This window comes from Cebidichthys violaceus, unplaced genomic scaffold, assembly GCF_023349555.1.
Source record: "Cebidichthys violaceus isolate CVI_PGR_0920_01 unplaced genomic scaffold, fCebVio1.0.p SCAF_112, whole genome shotgun sequence".
NCBI classification, from domain to species: Eukaryota; Metazoa; Chordata; class Actinopteri; order Perciformes; family Stichaeidae; genus Cebidichthys; species Cebidichthys violaceus.
In genome coordinates, this window is record NW_027176277.1 from 31,334 (window position 1) to 44,729 (window position 13,396).

Here is a 13,396-nt window from a genome sequence, read left to right on the forward strand (position 1 = left end):
CCCTGAAGGCCCTCCTAACGTCGAGCTGCTGGAATAGATGTTTTATTGTGTCACCTTGTTATCTTAATGGCCTTCAGAGTGCACGGTGGCAGTGTGTCATTTGGCGCGAATTTACACATGAAGACAGATCTGCAAATTTGAGCCGGTCACATGGTCGTGTTTACTGACCCTTTAGCCTTCCAGCAAACATAAAACCCTCCTCGTCTTTCACTGTAGTGAGAGAATTATGGGACGTGTAAGCGACATCTCTGTCCTGTATTTTACCTCTTATGGACGAACGCATGCGGAGTATTAAAACAATATCATTGAATAAGTGGTACAGCCTTGTGGCTATAGTGTTACTCTGTGGAACATGTGTGTTTAACGCACATTTGATGAAACTTTCTCCTTTTTAATTCTGTTTTTCTTAAAAGACAATTTATGTCTCTTATCATTTTGCATTCTACAACAGCAGAATAATACGATTCTGCGTTTTCCAGACCGGTCAGAGATCGTGTTCATGCAGCGTACGGACTCAACACAAGCGTTACAAGACGAGGGGATTTTTAGCAATACAATTAGAACTGTACAAACAAACCGTTCATTTTTTTTTTTTTTGTTGGATGCAACAAAGCAAACAGATCAATGCCTCAGTGTGCCCTGGGCATGCCCCAGCAGAAAGTCTGCCATGTGTGTGTCAACACGTTGGAAAACAAACAGCAAGTGAGCCTGAATGAAGCACTCGAAAAAGGCTGCGATAATTAAAAAACAAAAACGTCTTGAAAGTTATGATTGAAATAAATACAATTTACATGTTTGTTTTTTAGACAAAAATGCACACTTAAAAGTATATCTCAGTGGGATTTAATTGATTTGTTTTGACCTGCGTCGTCACACAAACACACTTACAACCAGGTGGAGCATTGCAGATGAACATCATTTCATAATAATAATAATAATAATGTCACGTTTTCATCACATTGTTGCTGCCATTTGTTCAACGCAAGGTTTTATAAAACACCAAATAATCCATGTTTCCCCCCCCCCCCTGTTGAACATTTCACATAGATGTTTGACAAATGGTTTCAAACACAAATATGACGACACATTTTACATTATTACAACTGTGTTCTAACTATGAATTATCTTTCATACAGCTGCTCACAGGGGGAGAGATAACACAATGATTGATAAACCCTTTATTGAATGTTTGCACTGCTTATGAAGGCTACGTATGAGTTGTTGGAGAGTAGCAGCATAATATTAATTCCAGACTAATAAATGACATCTCGCTGCTTCCCTTTTGTCTGTGTGTTTCTCTCTCTCTCTCTCGGCGGCGTACAGTCGGTGCACTGCGACTCTCTCGACAGCTCAGTGTGGCGCAGGACTAGGGACGGACTGTGCGATGTCTGTAAACATTTGTGTTTGCTCTCGGTGGGATAGAAAGGGAGTGATTTCATTAGCATGGCTGGGAGCTTTGAGGTATGTTTGTGCGGTTGTTCACCCCCCCCCCCCCCAACCCGATGGTATAGTACTAAAACCATATGCCCTTAAGTGCGTACCTCTGCCTAATGCATCTGACAGCGCTGTTTTCTCTAATTAAGTTCTCTCTATGTGCAAGCTCATGTGTCTGATGCACATTGTAGCACTTCATCCCTCACACACACACACACACACACACACACACACGCAGACACACAGACTGTATGTACAAACAGGGGCCTCGGAGGAAAATGAACATACTTCAGCTCTGATTATGCTTACAGTGGCGGATAAAGGGGGTTTATAAAACATTAGGTCTTTTTTTATTATTATTATTAGAATTTGCTCACAGTAGCATATAGTTGTGGCTTTGAAGGCCACAGTGACAAAGAAGATTTGGCTGTTTCAGGGGGCAGGTTCGTGACGGGGTGTGTGTGTGTGTGTGTGTGTGTGTGTGTGTGTGTGTGTGTGTGTGTGTGTGTGTGTGTGTGTGTGTGTGTGTGTGTGTGTGTGGGGGGGGTGAGGAGGACAGATAAACAATAGGGCTGAACAAGTGTGTGTGTGTGTGTGTGTGTGAGGTGGCAGGGAGAAAGAGAGCGCATAGGAAGAGACGGTGCCTCTGTGTTTTTTGTTCCCGGCGGTGGCACTGTAAGGACCCCCACCTGCCCATCACCCACGGACACCACCCCCCACCCCAAAACTTCTCCGCTCAGCTATGACGTCACACACACGGCCCCTCGCAGCCCCGCCTTGTCGGAAGCGATGAGCGGGTGAGTCAGTTGGTTCCGAGGAGCCATGTGATTCGGGGCGACGTTGCTGCGAGTGCAGCGGCGTGGGCCCTTCATTCGTTAATCAGACGTCTAAAGGGTGTGTGTGGGTGTGTGGGTGTGTGTGTGTGTGTGTGTGACTGTGTGACTGTGTTTTGCGCTCATATGGCCGCAAACCCTCAGAACATGGCAGTCAGGCAAAGCGTTTTGCGTATATCGCCACCAGGCGCCTGACGCCACGCGTGGTCGACCCAGACTACGTGTCGGGGGCCAAACTGAGCCGGGTGGGAGGGAGCGGAGAGACGCTTCTTTGACTATATCCTGTTTGTGTGTCGGAGCTCTCTGTGAGTGCAGAGATGGAGCTCATGGCGTCCCAGTTTTGTTGTAAGACTTCCACTTTGTTAGAGCCTCTATTCCCCCCCCCCCCCCCCCTCTTCTCCTCTATGCTTCTCCCCCCCCCACATTTCTTTTCCATCACTCTCACTCTTTTCCCTTTTAGCTTGTTGTCTTGACTGAGGATACGAGCTGACAATCGGGGGCATCCGTTACTGTAGCACTGCCTAATCTCTGTAATGGCCCCCACAGATACAGGACTGGTGGTGAGCAAACGCAAACACACACACACACACACACACACACACACACACACACACACACACACACACACACACACACACACACACAAATACACTATACACTTCAACTCGCTGGACAAATGTGCATGCAAAGCCCTGGGGTCAACAATCATCTCTGTGTTCACCATAACCTCTTCTCTCACATAGACTCTCTGAATCTCCCTCGCTGTCTCTTTCTCACACACACACACACACACGCACGCACGCACACACGCACGCACACACACACACACACACACACACACACACACACACAGACACACATGGCCCAGCACCCGTCTCCCTGTTCAGTACCAGCTGAGGATCACCACGGTTTTGTGGGGAGCAGGGGGAGCTCGTTATCCTCATTAATTAATGACAAAAGCGATGTAATTGGCCATCCATAATCCTCCATGCGGAGAAGGTGTGACAGGCAGGGCCGGGACCGTCCTCTCTGCCGCGAGTGCAACTCATAAACACACACGGAGAAAATGAAGACGCATTTCATCCTGTGTGTGTGTGTGTGTGTGTGGCTAGTGATAAATAGAAAGCCTGTCTTGTAATTACAAAGTGAGGTCTTTACAGAAGGGGAGTGTAAAACTGTATATTTCCGTCGCTTCAGTCTGAATCTACACACAAATGAAAAACAATTCAAAGGATGCCTCTTGATTTTCTCATCTTCATTATGTTGTGGCATTTTGAGGCACCGGGCTGCAACATGCTGTACACCCCGCCCCCCCCCCTCTCTCTCTCTGAATGAAAAGACAAGATTAATGGCACTTCCTGTCGCCGACGATCTCGCGCTAGCCTAATTAAAACCATTGGAACATGCGCGTGGCCAAGGATCAGTGGCTTTTAATGAGGAGCTTGTAGGCTGATTTGGGCCTCATTTTCTGCTTAATAAGGCCGGTTTAAAAAGTAATTTTGGAGGGATGTGACTCCTTTAAACCTGCTCATTATCAATGATAGCGCTTCACTTAAGTACTTCAGGAAACGCTGTGTTTAATTAATATTGTGTGGCGCGCGTGGATTAGCTGACAGGCTGGAATGGTGGAGCGCCGGGCAAGTGAGCGAGGGGAGCTAAAATTGATGAAGAACTTTCAAGGGCACTGATTTCATTAAGCAGCTTCATTACAGCCCAAATAACTCTTCATGTCATTTCAATGCTTCAGTCGCTCTCACCGCACACACACACACACACACACACACACACACACACACACAGAGGAAATAATCCTGTGCTGAATGAGAGCGGTGCACCGAGGGTTTTTACATTTTAAGTGAAAATAAGACAATGACGATTTTGCTTCAGGCAATGACATTGATCACCTGGCAACATTCTTTTGTATTCTTTCTTCATGCGTAACGCTGACGTACACAAACTTGTAGTGCTTTGTTTTTCCCCCCATTTTGTGAATTGTGTTTTCTTTTTGTTATTTCCTTCTCATTTCACAGCTTTTTTTTTTTTTCCTTCGAGAGTCGACAAACAGAGCTTTTAAGGTCAAGCAGTTTAAGGGCTTGAGAGTGCTGAAGCAACTTTCACTGTGCGCTGAGGCCACAAAGGCTCTTACGGCCTCTTCATCCCATTGTGATAATCTTCTTAGCCCCCCTGACTCCACTGTTCAATATGTATTGAGCCGAAAAGAGCTGGACTTGAGGGGCTTTGAGTGTCCTGCAGCTCAGCCTCTGGGATTTCCCTCTCTCTCTAGGACCAATTACCACATACAAACACTCTGAGCACTTTGCTCGACGACACGAGGCTCCTTTTGTTAACACTGTGACGAGGCTTAGTGTACATCAGTCGGTCAAGTTCTCAGCCACCCTGCAGGTGATTGTTTCCAATCCATTTACTTTGCCTCGCTGTGCAAAACGCTCCTGCTGATGACAGTGTGGGAAAACTTGCCCTGATGGTTTTGTCGTTCCAAAAAATGCAACTAAATTGAGAGCGAGGCAATAAAATATACCCAAAATATTACGCAGTTTGCTGCAGAATGTGAGGTTATCCGCGGACAGACACAGAGATGCACGCTCAATCACAGACGCACGACCAATCGCATGATCCTCCCGGTGGGGGTTGATAATAATTAACAAGTTTATAGCCACGCTAGCAGCTTTGAGCAAAATGCAAACGTCAGAATAGCAACACTATCATACTGATGTTTAGCAGGTATGAAATCTACTCTCTGGGCGAGTCGGCCACTATTCACAAATTAGCAGTTTCTTAGCTTCTTCTGTCAACATGTGTTAAAGCTGCATTCTCTCTAGTGTCCACCAGGGGGCGAATCCTCTGGTTGTATAGAAGTCTAGTCTAAAATGACTCTACTTCTCTCTTGATTTATTCCCTCAGTAAACATTGTAAACATGAGTTTATGGTCTCAATCTCTAGTTTACAGTCTTCTTCAATACAGCATGATGTTCATTTAGTACATTATGCTCCATTTAGAGTCAAACAGACCATAAAGCAGGGGATGCTTTAGGGGCGGGGCTTACTGTGATTGACAGGTTGGTACCACGGCGTTGTCCAGTCTGGGAGTTGTCTTCTTGTTTTTAACTTCATTGTAACATTTCAGTCGCCTAGAAATGATTCAGCATTCAGTTGTATTAGCTCCACCGTCTCGTGTCACTTGTGGTTGCAAAAAAAACAAGATGGCCGCAGCTAAAATACCAAACTCGAGGCTTCACGACAGCACCAACGGGTCACGTCACATTTGACTAAGTCCACTTCTTATGTACAGTCTATACAGCATCCTTTCACGCTCTCATCATTTCCTTCCTTCTCTTCATTAACCCTTGTCCTGCGCAATTTGTAAATCGCATTTGTTTGATAAGCTGTGGGACAAAGGAAACGAAAGAAGTAGCTTCCAGTTAGTTGATAATTCAATCTGGAAGACAGAGGAGGGAGCGCGGGTGAAACACAGAGGAAAAAAAACGAGGCGCTACATTTTTCGGAGAAGAGATAAATTGGGAGAGAGACGCGCTCGCTCTAATCTCCACAACGGGGACCTGCTTACATTATTTTCGGCATGTCTTGTTGATAGTATTCACACTGTACAACATCCTATCAGGTAATATCACAGTCTTTGAAGGATTAGCAGGAATAAGAGGGGGTTTATTCTGTTTTGTTGAAGGGGATAATTCCTCTGAAATACTCATTTTCATTCTAATATGGAAATGGCTTTTAGCTTTTTTTTTTTGTTTTTCATCCTGAGGTTCCTTCAGAACACCGAGATAGAAGACGGGACGATTTTAGTGATTGAAAGAGAGAAACAGAAACAAAATGGAGGCTGACGCTGAATAGTGGCTAAAGGGGGGACGTCTGCAGAAATGCAATTCAACAAAGCCATCTCTCTTGACTTTTCAAGGCTTTTAATTTTCCTCACCCTCTCTCGATCTAGCATCACAGGCTACATGAAAGAGTTAGCATTAGGCTGCTAATGCTAATACCAGAGTGGTTAATACAGGGGGCTCTAGATAAGCCACAGCTACCCTACCTTGTTATTCCCCTTTTTCATAGAATGCAAATAAGAGGATAATAACGCCAGATATGATCCGCGGAAACAGTACATTGTTCTCCAATTGTTTTTTGGTCCCGAGTCAAACAACAGAACAACACCTCTTGTTTGCCTCGGCGGTATGACCCCCGCTGTTCTTGTTTTGCTAACATGAATATCTGGAAGGGGACGAACTGAAACGTGAGACACAGCAAACGCTGCAATGAAAACATCACCTTGTTAAAAGGCAATATTGTTCTCAATTAATGAATCAATTAACTTTACTAACTGCCATGGCTACTGTATATAAATCATTCATTATCAATGCTCTGCTAAGCTTATCTCAGTGGTCCAACAGACCTCCCCCAGGTCCTCCGTCTCAAGGTTGATCTGCACAGAGGATGGACAAGAGACAGCTGCCCATCAGTCACCTGCTGCAGCGGGGGCCATTACAGCACGGCCTGTGTTTGTGTCTATGTGTTTGTCATTTACAGGTTTAATTAGACACTGCTGTTAATGGCGGAGATGACTTTGGGGGGCGATGGATGAAAGACAGTCATTGGGCAGCGGGGCGACAATATGCTTCGCTAAGAGTTGAGGAGGCGAGTGCAGAGAGAGGAACCTACGACGGAGGAGCGGAGGGAAAGAGTGGAGGGTGAAGGGAGGGTCATATTGATATTATTTATGAATGGATGGTTCTGTGTGTGTGTGTGTGTGTGTGTGTGTGTGTGTGTGTGTGTGTGTGTGTGTGTGTGTGTGTGTGTGTGTGTGTGTGTTTGTTTAATGGAGCCCCATACTGTATCCTTGCAGGTCCAGGTCACCTGCCGTTCCCTCTGTTGTGCGAAGGATTATCCCAGGAAGTGAATTGGAGCAACAGTAATGTGGAGCGTGCCTCTTACTGTAAGCCCGCCCAGGAGTCTCGAACACACAGACGCACACACACACACACACACACACACACACACACACACACACACACACACACACACACACACACACACACACACAGACACACAAAGGTCCCTCCCTTCACACACAAACTGATATGTACACTGAACATGCATAGTTCATCAAAGGGTCATTATAGCAACTTTGTATCTCAAGTGGTTTCCACCACGTGACAACGTCCAAGTCTGAAAAGTGAAGCCGATGCTTCATGTCTTAAAGCTGCATTCTCTCTAGTGTCCATCAGGGGGCGACTCCTCTGGTTGTATAGAAGTCTAGTCTAAAATGACTCTACTTCTCTCTTGATTTATTCCCTCAGTAAACATTGTAAACATGAGTTTATGGTCTCAATCTCTAGTTTACAGTCTTCTTCAATACAGCATGATGTTCATTTAGTAAATTACAATTCTACGTCACTCCTACGCATTCCAAATATGGTAACTTCTGTTCGCTGGTTGCAAAAATCCAAGATGGCGACGGCCAAATCGCCGAACTGGAGGCCTCCAAACAGCAGTCTTTATATACAGTCTATGGTTTCAACCTGTTGTCTCTCCCAATGCGTCAAATTCTGTAGCTTCACGACATTTGACACCGACACACCTGTCAGTTTAACGTAAACGCATATTATTACGCGCTTTGAGCAACTGAAGTAGTGTAAATAGTCCACACGGGGACGGTGGGTCAAACAAACGCAGGACTTTCGTCCAGGCAACTGCTGTGCGAGACGAGTGCAAAACTAAAACCAAACACTCGTCAGTCTTTAGTCACGTGACTCGTTCGTCACTCGGTAGTAACGTGAGTGACGTAGTTACGCAAGTTGATTCCATGTTGTGAAATGAATGGAATCCATTGCCCTCTTGGAGAACAAGCAGTCATTATTCAACAATTTCTGTAATTGTGATAATGCTGGTTATTTGTAATGCTGGTTTCAGCAATATTTGATGCGTCTTACACATGATAGCAAATTCAAAATCTTTGGTTTGTTGGACAAAACACGACATTTGAAGAACTCCCCTTCTTGGGCTGTGGCATTTTGTCCACTATTTTCTGATTATTCTAGAAAATAATTGAACAGATTCATCAATAATGAAAACAATAATTAGCTGACATGTAAAGTATACCTGATTTGTATTTCATATTTTAACCCCAGTGCTTTATTGCCTGATTTGTTAATAATCTAAAATCCAGAAGCACTTTTTGTTGTTTTTGGGTGTTTCACATGTGTTCTACAGGTGCAGCACGATAAAAACATGTTTTCCTCAAAACACACTGCCCATAAACAAATTAATTTATGACTTTTGGAGAATGCAATTGCTAAATATTACTAATCAATCCCATCAATTGTAATCTTTCTTCTATTAATATTGCAAAACACAAAAACAGTGTTTTGTGATCCAAGCCAGGGAATTACACAGGACACATTTATATTATCCCCTTTTGCACGGGAGCACAACACACACACACACACACACACACACACACACACACACACACAGAGAGAGAGACTTCTGATCTTCCTTATAAGGTGAACATGGGATTTCTGGTAATGTCCCGGCTCCATTTTCATTTAATCACGGCAATGGGATCAGACAAGCTGGGAGGGCGGGCTTTGGCCTGGCTTGGTTGATTGTTCTGATTGAGTTTTCTTTGTTTGGCAGATATGTAATACAGCCTGCTTAAGAGGATTTGATGAGAGAGGAAGGAGGTTATCGTGTGATTTAATCATGTTCACTGAGGTGAACCTGCACTTGTCCACTTCCTGACCGGCAGATAGCCTCGGCAGCATACCGAGGGACTAGTTTGTTGGAATTAAAACCATACTGCCGGTTTGCCACAAAGCACTGCGGTGTAATTTATGAAGGGGCACGTTTGCAGCATTTTTCTTATTGTTCGTGAGTATTGACTATAATATAAGGCTGTTCTCATCCAGTATTTGTTGCTATACGTATATGAAAAATAATGCACGATGATTCTCAGACATCCCACAAAATAATTTGATGTCCACGTAATCATGAACGAGGACGTATGAAGACCACAAAACTACACACAGGGTGGGAGGGGACTTGGATGGGTCCAACAAAAAGAAACAAAGTAGTTCCCTGTGAGGAGATTTATTTGAGAGGACTGTGTGCATGTACCGAGCCGATATTGACACGTGTTTCTGGCTTTTGTAGGAAAACGCACAAAACATGAGGAGAAACTTTTTGTAAGATATCATACGTTGTAAAAAGATACATAGAATTTATACAGTGCATCAAAAAATGTATGTTTAAAAGTGGCAATCTCGAAGACTTTCAATTAAATAAATGTTAGCCGAAGGAGGTAACGCAACGGTGATTGAGCTTATGACCCACTGATGAATATTTATATATTTGCAGATTACGAATTCTGTGTTTCTGTGGCGACATTCCCGAAAAAACAACAACTGTAAGGGGGCGTGTACATGCTTTATGATCTGTCCAACAAACTGTTTTACTTGCTTCATGTTTCCGTCCAACTGTTAGGGATTTATGGTGCAGGAAATGTGTAGAAAACACGTTTTTAGACACATCATGTGAATCATTCCCTTATAGTTTTTCTCCATTGTATTCACACAAAATATGGAACAATGCAAACAATCCTGAAAATGTGTAGCTTAAGTGTTAACAAAAGTTCTCCAGATTGCTAAACTCCAAGTACAATTCCAATATTTCACTCAAATTGAAAATTCTAAATGTACCAGAACTGAAATCTTAAAGGATTGAAACTTTAAACACACTTTCTCCTCATCAATACCACATGAGGACAAAAAACAGGATCTTAGAATTGTTTTGAGAAATTTATTAGAAAGACAAACTGAAATATTACGTTGAGATAAGTATCCAGAACCTTTGCCATGACGCTTGAAATCCAGCTCAGGTGCCTCCCGTTTCTCTTGATCACCTTTGAGCCGTTTCTACGCCTTGATTGAAGCCCAGCTGCGGTAAATTCAGTTGATTGGACCTGATTAGGAACAGCACACATCTTTTCTATATAAGATCTCAGAGCTGGCGAGTCGTATCGCAGCACAAGCCGAGCGACGCAGCCGAAGGGACTTCCTTCAGAGACACTGAAGAAGTCCATAAGAACAGATGTTCTGTATTAAAGAGCACAGAGGCCTCTTCCTGCAGCTGAGAGAATCAAGATTCTCTGTTTGATGACGCAAACACTCTTGTCTTGGTGTCTGTTTGGCCTCAACTGTTTGGCCTCGATTCTGAGTTTTCATGTCTGGAGGAAACCAGGCACCTGCACAATATCACCCCCAAATGTGAAGCACGCTGCGGCCCAGACCCGAGACCAGACTTAAACCCAAACAAGCACCTCTGGAGGGACCTGAAAGTGGGCGGTCCCTATTCGATGGCCGAAAATCCCCAAATCCAGCTCTGAAGACTTATGACGATGCGATGCATCTGTTTTTTTCTTTCAATAAATGTGCAAAAAAAAAAATGAAACTGAAATCCTGTTTTTATGGACTATCAGGTGAAGATGAGGAGGAAATTAATTTAAGCCATTGTAGCTAAAGGCTGAAAAAAATATATAGATGTATATTTTAGGAGAGTGCAAACATAATTTTTTTAAATGTATTTTTTTTTAAAAAAGAAAAAGAAAGAAACATAAATAGTGTTAATACTGACAAAGTTTAAAAACAATGTGGCAGCCAATATTCTATATTGTTCTGAATGAATACACAAAAATAAGTTGTGGTCTCCGGACGTTTTGACTTCCTGTTCATTCCTACTGGAGCTTTAAAAACGGGTCACGAAGAAATATACTTCAGTCTAAATGATTTCCAAAAACAGCTGGAGGACTGTACTTTTCAGCCAATGTTAATTAACCGTACCTAAATAGTGTATTTGAAGGGGGGCTGTGTTCAGGTTTGGAGTGCAGGATTAACCCCTCGTGTCACTGTGTTGATAAAAGCTTTTGACACTAACGTAGATCTATGGCAACACTCGTCAGTGGCATCACTTAATTGTTGGTTTTGTTTAGGAGACATCGTTGAGAAGGTTGGAGGTCTGATCGGTTGTTTTAAATCTTAAAGGAGGGGGGGGGGGGGCTTTAACATTTTAACAGGAAACTGGATGTTAACAAAGATGGATTATCTAGCGGAAACAACCGTAGGCAGATTATGGATAAGCAAATGTCATGTGGAGAAAGTATGTCATGAACAACGCACAAAAGATGAAAGCAACGTTTCAGTCACCGACACATGAGGACAGACAGGCTTTCTGAGGTGAACTGTTCATAATTTAGACTAATTTATACTTCATAACATGCAGTATATTATCTAAAAAGCTTAGAATTGTTACGTTGGAGTCATTTGTCGCATTTACATAAATGACAGATGTGGGCACCCAAGGTAAAAGCGGTGCTCTAAATATGTCCATAAGGGTTTCCTGATGTCTAACTGGTCTTGCCGTCTGCCACTGGGAGGATTAAGCAGCCCCCCCCCCCCCCCCCCCCCCCAACGTTCACTCTCCCTCTCTGCTCCTTAATTACAAAAAAATCATCAGAAGATCATCACAGACAGTTAATATTGCAGAGACGAAGCAAAGCAAACTTGTAATATAATGCAGTTTGTGGAGAGAGAGAGAGAGAGAGAGAGAGAGAGAGAGAGAGAGAGAGAGAGAGAGAGAGAGAGAGAGAGAGAGAGAGAGAGAGAGAGAGAGAGAGAGAGAGAGAGAGAGAGAGAGAGAGAGAGGAGGAGTTAAGCCTAGCATTAGCTTTGCTCAGTTTCTGGGTTTTCCTCCATCAGCAGCAGTATTATTTACATGATTCCCAGCAGGGTGCCTGCTCCCAGTCCAACACTTCAGCTGGTTGCTCGTCGGTGTTTTGACGTGACAGTTTAATCTAGATTGAGGGAAACACGACACACAACATGCAGATTCCCACTTCCTGCTACGACAGTGAACTACGTGAGAAGTATGAGAAATGTGTCTGTTTTTAAATATTTGACATGAACGGTTACATGATTTCAAGAGATCGCACAGTGGGTTTGGATTTAAGCATTACAATATTAATATACATTTTTTAAACAGTGCACCCTTAATTACTTAATCCTCTTATGCCCACTCGCATGAAAAACAGGGTCATCTTGTGTGTGTGTGTGTGTGTGGTGTGTGTGTGTGTGTGTGTGTGTGTGTGTGTGTGGACTGAATATCATGTGAAAATCTACTGTATGTCTGTGTGTCTAATATGCCCTGACATGGTACCCCACCCAAACACACCGCAGCTTCATGACCTCAACTACCCCCCCCCCCCCCCCCCATCTATGTTAAGCAGATCAACATAGATGTCTATGCAGTTATACAGTATTTATAATGAACAGAAACCACTGTTAGAAATAAGAGATCCAAACGGGTTCCTCCTGAAGGGCTCAGGTTCTACACAGAACCATTTGCTTCTGAAGAACACTTTTGTTTTTTGGAAGAAAGGGATTTTCGAGGGTACTTTTTGAAGTGTTAGAACCCAATGGGTAGGTTCAAGATTAAACTCTTGGGATGTAACAGGGTTCTAGATGAAACCTTAGAATATAAAAATAGGTGGGTTCTAGATGAAACCCTTGAGATGTAAAAGGGTTCTTCGTTAAACCCCATCGGTGGATTCTAGATGAAACCCTTGGGATGTAAAAAGGTTCTCCGTTAAACCCCATTGGTGAATTCTAAATGAAACACTTGGAATATAAAATAGTTCTCGGTAGAACCCCTTGGTGGGTTCTTGTTAGCACCCTTAGATGATGGAAAGTTTCTGGATAGAACCTCTTTATAGAGACAATTCTGGGTGTAACCTTTACACCATAGAAGGGTTCCTTGTTGCAGCTCTCATAGGGGTTCTGGGTGTAACCTTTACACCATAGAAGGGTTCCTTGTTGCAGCTCTCATAGGGGTTCTGGGTGGAACCTTTACTCCATAGAAGGGTTCCTTGTTGCAGCTCTCATAGGGGTTCTGGGTGGAACCTTACACCATAGAAGGGTTCCTTGTTGCAGCTCTCATAGGGGTTCTGGGTGGAACCTTTACACCATAGAAGGTTCCTTGTTGCAGCTCTCATAGGGGTTCTGGGTGTAACCTTTACACCATAGAAGGGTTCCTTGTTGCAGCTC